Here is a 6,042-nt window from a genome sequence, read left to right as displayed (position 1 = left end):
GTACCCTCCTTTTTGCTGGTATAACTACAACCGTTCTTGAAGCATCTCATTTGCACCACCTAATTCTGCTTGCTTCACCATGAGTGATAAATAATAGACTGCCCTTGATTAGGTTTCCCCCTTGTTACTCCTCATCTGGGAATAGCCCAAGAGGAGGCAATATTTCTACATAGGGGTGGCTGAGAGCCGCAGTGGTCATTGCAAGAGTAAGGTGGGCAGCTGTGGGACACAGTGGGCCCTTCATCTGCCCTGGAAATGGGCTCTGAGGAGCCCCACCCCTTCTCAGGCAAGTTCCTCACAATTCCTCAAAGCTGCTGCCTGGGCTCTTACCCTCTGCTGGGAACAGAAGTGGGGGCAGGGGGCAGGTAGAGAAGCCTGGGGGAAACTGTGCCAACCCCTCTGCATTCCAGCCCCCCCATTTCCCCACACCAGAGGAGCTTCCCTGCCTCAGGGACAAGAGGAGTACCTTGCTGGGGTGCTCGGTTAGTGGCCTGCCCTCTTTGCTGCACTTCCCAGGAGTGGTTCCTGCCCTGCCTGCGGGCAGGGAGTGGGCAGCACATGGTCTCCTCCAGCTGCCCTAATGCTAAGAGCCAGACATGCTGACTCAGGGGCTTCCCGAGGGCTGTGCAGGGACTGGTAGGGAGTTTGCAGAGCCACACACCAGACATTCCACAGCCTGGCCAGCAGTGCCGCCTAGCACCTCCTGGATTCCCTAAGGCTAGGAGTTTCCAGTCATGAACCAGGCACCTGCCTCCCTTATCCCTCCCCCCATTGCCCTGCCCCCAATCCTCTCACAGCTCCCTTCCCTTGCCCTCATAACTTCTTCCCCTCACCAGGCAAAGACAGGCGTGGATGAGGATCCCAGGGGCTAAGCTGAAAACTCCCAGGTTGGCCTACCGCATCCTATGCCCACTCCAGGCAAGTGAGGCCCCGGCCTAGCTCCTTGGCCCAGGGGGCGGCATGGCCAAGCACAGCACCTGCCAGCAGCGGGGAATTAGGTATCAAGCTCCATGAGAGCCAGGGCTTAGGTCACATGCTCTGGTGGGAGCTCCCATTGGCTAGCTCCAGTGGCTCCCTGTTTGCTTGCTGGTGTGTGTGTGGCCCATTCTGAGGGGCACATCTCTTCCCTTTCCTTGCCCAGGGAGCGCAAGGGCCCACCTCAGGCTGGGTGTGTACTGGTATGCTTCCTGTGACTGTGCAGGTGCTGGTCAGTGAGGTGCCTGGCGACTGGTCTCAGCACCTCAGGGCTGGTGAATGTGGCCACCGGGTCTTTCTTCGATGTTGTGCATGGGAATTTATTTTCCTTCTGCAGCCTCTGGGGACCCCGGCGCAGGTGTTACTGGCACAAACACAGCAAGGAGAAGGCAGGTGGGGACATGACTAAAATAAGAGCAGGAGGCTCAGGTGTGGGGCCAGCACACAGATACTTTGCTACGTCTACACTGTTAGCGTCTTGCACAAGAACTGTTTTGTGGAAAAGTTCTTGTGCAAAAAGTCTTCTGCAAGAGCGAGTCTACACTGGCATGTGCTTTTGCATAAGAGATGTGCTTTTGCGCTAGAGCATCCATGGCACTGTGGATGATCTCTTTTGCGAGAAAGCTCTAATGACCATTTTAGCCATAGGGGCTTCTCGTGCAAGAAATTCATGTTGCCTGTCTACACTGCCCTCTTGTGTCGGGGCTCTTTTCCGGAAAAGCGCGTCTACATTGGCCACAGATGCTTTTCCGGAAAAAGGGCTTTTCTGGAAAAGCAGCCTGCCAATGTAGACGCTCCTTTTCCGGAAAAACTGAAAACGGAATAGTATTCCATTTTAAGCAGTTCCGGAAATTCAGCCGTGTACTGAGTGTTTGTAGGATGAGCTCTTAAAATTCATGGGAGCAAAAGATACCCTTAATCATGCAGTCTGACCTCCTCTCTGACACAAGCCATTACACTTAGCCCAGTTACCCAGCCACAAAGCTCTGTTTCCCTAAAGCGTGTTTTCTAGAAAGTCACCCAGTGTTGATTTGAAGACACCAAGGCTACGTCTACATTGGCAAGATTTTGCACAAATACTTTTAACGCAAGAGTTTTTGCGTTAAAGTATTTGCGCAAGAGAATGTCTACACTGGCATGTACTTTTACGTAAGAGATGTGCTTTTGCGCAAAAGATGTGCTTTTGCGCAAAAGCATCCATGCCAGTGTAGATGCTCTCTTGCACAAGAAAGCTCCGATGGCTATTTTAGCCATCGGGCTTTCTTGCACAAGAAATTCATGATTCGTGTCTACACTGGTCTCTTGCACAAGAACACTTGCGCAACAGGGCTTATCCCTGAGCAGGAGCATCATAGGTCTTGTGCAAGAAGCACTGATTTCTTACATTAGAATGTCAGTGTTCTTGCGCAAGAACTCGCGGCCAGTGTAGACAGGTGGAAAGTTTTTGCGAAAAGCGGCCAATTTTGCGCAAAATCTTGCCAATGTAGACACAGCCCAAGAGATGGAGAATCCACCAGTTCCTTGCTCATTTGTTTCTGCAACTACTCCGCTTCCCTATCAAACATTTGTGCCTCTTGGCTTTCAGTTATTTGCTCTCACTGACCAGTATCGACTAGACGAGTAGCAGGCAATACATTTTGATGGGGGGGGGTCACTCCAAGATTTTGGAAAGTGGCTGAGCATTGCACTCTTCCATGACATTAATGGAGGAAATGCAGGGTCTAGGATGGTCGTTGGGAAAAGAAGGGAGGTTGAGGTAAGGGATTCGGATGCAGAAGGGAGAGAGAGGGGTCTGGGAGGGAGTTTGGGTGAAGGGGGCAGGCTGTGGCTTGGGACACTGGATTAGCCAATTACTCATTAGATATTTAAAGTAACTAATTAGAGAAGTGTCTGAGTGAACAAATAAGGGACTGTATCAGAGGGGTAGCCGTGTTAGTCTGAATCTGCAAAAGCGACGAGGAGTCCTGTGGCACCTTATAGACTAACTGAAGTGTAGGAGCATAAGCTTTCGTGGGCAAAGACCCACTTCGTCAGATGCATGTAGTGGAAATTTCCAGAGGCAGGAATAAATATGCAGGCCAGGATCAGGCTGGAGATGACGAGGTGGATCCAATCAAGGAGGATGAGGCCCACTTCTAGCAGCTGATCTGGAGGTGTGAATTCCAAGAGAGCAGAAGCTGCTTTTGTAGTTAGCAAGCCATTCACAGTCTTTGTTTAATCCAGAGTTGATTGTGTCAAACTTAAAGATGAACTGTAGCTCAGCAGTTTCTCTTTGAAGTCTGGTCCTGAAGTTTTTTTGCTGCAGGATGGCTACTTTTAGATCTGCAATTGTGTGTCCAGGAAGATTGAAGTGTTCCCCTACAGGTTTTTGTATGTTGCCATTCCTAATATCAGATTTGTGTCCATTGATTCTTTTACGTAGGGACTGTCCTGTTTGGCCGATGTATATAGCAGTGGGGCATTGTTGGCACATGATGGCATATATTACGTTGGTGGATGTGCAGGAGAATGTACCAGTGACAGTATGGCTGATCTGGTTAGGTCCTGTGATGGTGTTGCTGGTGTACATATGTGGGCAGAGTTGGCACCGAGGTTTGTTGCAAGGATTGGTTCCTGAGTTCGAGTTGTTATGGTGCGGTGTGTAGTTGCTGGTGAGAATATGCTTCAGGTTGGCGGGTTGTCTGTGGGCAAGGACCGGCCTACCTCCCAAGGCCTGTGAAAGCGAGGGATCATTGTCCAGGATGGGTTGTAGATCACTAATGATGTGTTGGAGAGGTTTTAGCTGGGGACTGTAGGTGATGGCCAGTGGTGTTCTGTTGGTTTCTTTCTTGGGCTTGTCCCGTAGCAGGAGGCAGTTGCATTGGCCTCTTCTCTCTGTAGCCAGGCCTAAGCCAGGACTGATATTGTCAGGAAGGAGAATATGACCCGACTCCCTGCACCTGGGTCCTGACTTTGTAGCAGGGACAGCAACAGTTACAGGCCCACAGGAGGTGGCTGGGTTGATACTCAACTTTCAGCCTTTGGCTCTTGGGACTCTCAGTTGAGGTGAAAAGAACCAGGGGGTGGGAGGCACCAGCCCTCTAACAATATCCCCTAAGGGACTGTCTGCAGGACCAAGAAACCCCAGGCTGTGAACTGGAGGGAGCCCCCCCAGAGGTGTTAACTGAAGGGTTGAGCATCTTCAATACCCAGGTTCCAAACTGTCCCACTTGGCTCCCAATCTGCCCCCCCCCCCCAACCACGCGGCTGTAGGTGCCAGTGTCTCCACACGGTGAAATCAGAACAGACACAGACACTGACAGTAAATGGGTCCTCTCAGAAACCCTCTGGATGCTGGGCTTCCCCTCTGCCCCATCAGAGGTATGTGTCACTGCTGTGTGACTGCTCCACTTGCATATTCCCATTGCAGAGAGCACTGTGAGCCAGACTATGAGTAGGCAGCCCATCTCTGGGCACCCAGGGGATGTTTGGGTTTGTTACCAGCACTGAGCTTTGCACAGTAGCCCAGGGAACATTGTGAACAGCCAGAACCTTCCCGCCCTGGGTGTCCCTGCACAAAGGTTCCCAGTAGCACCAGCTTTGGGTTGTTTGAAACAAACCACTCTAGCTCAGATGAGGTGACTGAGTGACTAAGGTGCTGGACTGTTAATCCATTGGGTTCTGCATGCATGGGTTCCAATCCCATCCTCATGGGGTGTAAGTAACCCTCCCTCTTGCTTTTCTTAGAGCTCTCTTCAGTTCAGTGCCAGACCCTCCTGTAAAACTGCCTGCCCCAGCCCCCTGGAGAAAGGGGAAATCTCCACAGAGACACTCCCATATGTGACCCTCAATCCCTTCTGCCCTCAAGGGGAAACCTCACAAAGGAGATTCCAGGCCATGGGAGTCTCTGAGCCCTGAAGCCTGTCATCATGGACCCTCTGTGAGGCCATTGCCGCACAACCAATGATCTGTAGTGCTGCAAAACACCCTTGTGTTGTCACTGCTGCCTAGCAGGGGCTCATGTCCTGCCCCTTGGCATGTTTGAGCTGCTCCCTGTTTCACCCCATTCACTCGGGGCTGGTTCTGGGGTTCAAGCAGGGAACATCAGAGGCTGCTCAGGGTGCCACATGCAATCTAGAGACTTAAGGCCAGAACAGAGTTCATCTAATCTGTTCCCCTTCCTCACCCCTCACCACACTTAGTATCAGCAGCCTCTTGTATGACACAGCAATGTTCCCACCATGTGGGAGCCTCAAAATTAGCCAGAGGCCGGCTCCCTTAAAACGGATGTTCTACCTCAACTTCCAGCCCCAGGAAGCACTGGAGTATCATTACTTTGACTGCCTCTGGGGAGTGGTAATTTTGAAATAGCGGCACTGGAGTGCCCACATAGCCGCTATTTCAAATTAACTATTTCAAAATGTGTTATTTCCCAAGGAAAGCAGGAGAGCAGATTTCAAAATAACCACCCCATTATTTTGAAATGACAGGCTTGATAGAGTGAACACTCAGCTTGTTATTTCAAAATAACTCTCTAATTTAGAACAAGGGCTTGGTTTCTACCCTACCAACAATTTTAGCTCCAATGATTATTTCCCACAAGAGCCTCTTGGGTCCTGTGGGTCAGAAGTGAGGGCACTGTGGAGCAGGCAGGTAACCAGAAGCCCCCAACTCAAAAGAGGTTTCCTACCCCTGAACTGAAGGGAAGCAAGGAATGCAGCATGTCAATCAGAGGGGCCCAGAGAGAGCACTGCTGGCAGGTCCCATGGTGTAAGGGGCAGCCCTCAGGACTCTGGATCCTGCTACCTGAGCTCATATCTCAGTGGGACCTGCTGGTGAAATGTTCATTTGCTGCAAATCCTTAGTAATGAAAGGTTTTGGCTTCCCTGTCCTAAAATGCCCCAGAGTCTTTCCCCCTTCTTGGGTGACTGGTGCCCATTAGAGTTAGGTGTTTTACCTGTCTGGTTCAGTGGGGTGGCTGCTGCATGTTGGGGCCCTAGAACTTAACAGACTGGCTAGAGATTGAGGGGGTCTGAGGTTGTATATTGTGCTGCTTTACCTGATGCCCACACATTTGGTCTCTGTATC

This window comes from Pelodiscus sinensis, chromosome 31 (genome assembly GCF_049634645.1).
Source record: "Pelodiscus sinensis isolate JC-2024 chromosome 31, ASM4963464v1, whole genome shotgun sequence".
NCBI classification, from domain to species: domain Eukaryota; kingdom Metazoa; phylum Chordata; order Testudines; family Trionychidae; genus Pelodiscus; species Pelodiscus sinensis.
Note: the sequence above shows the minus strand (reverse complement) of the source record.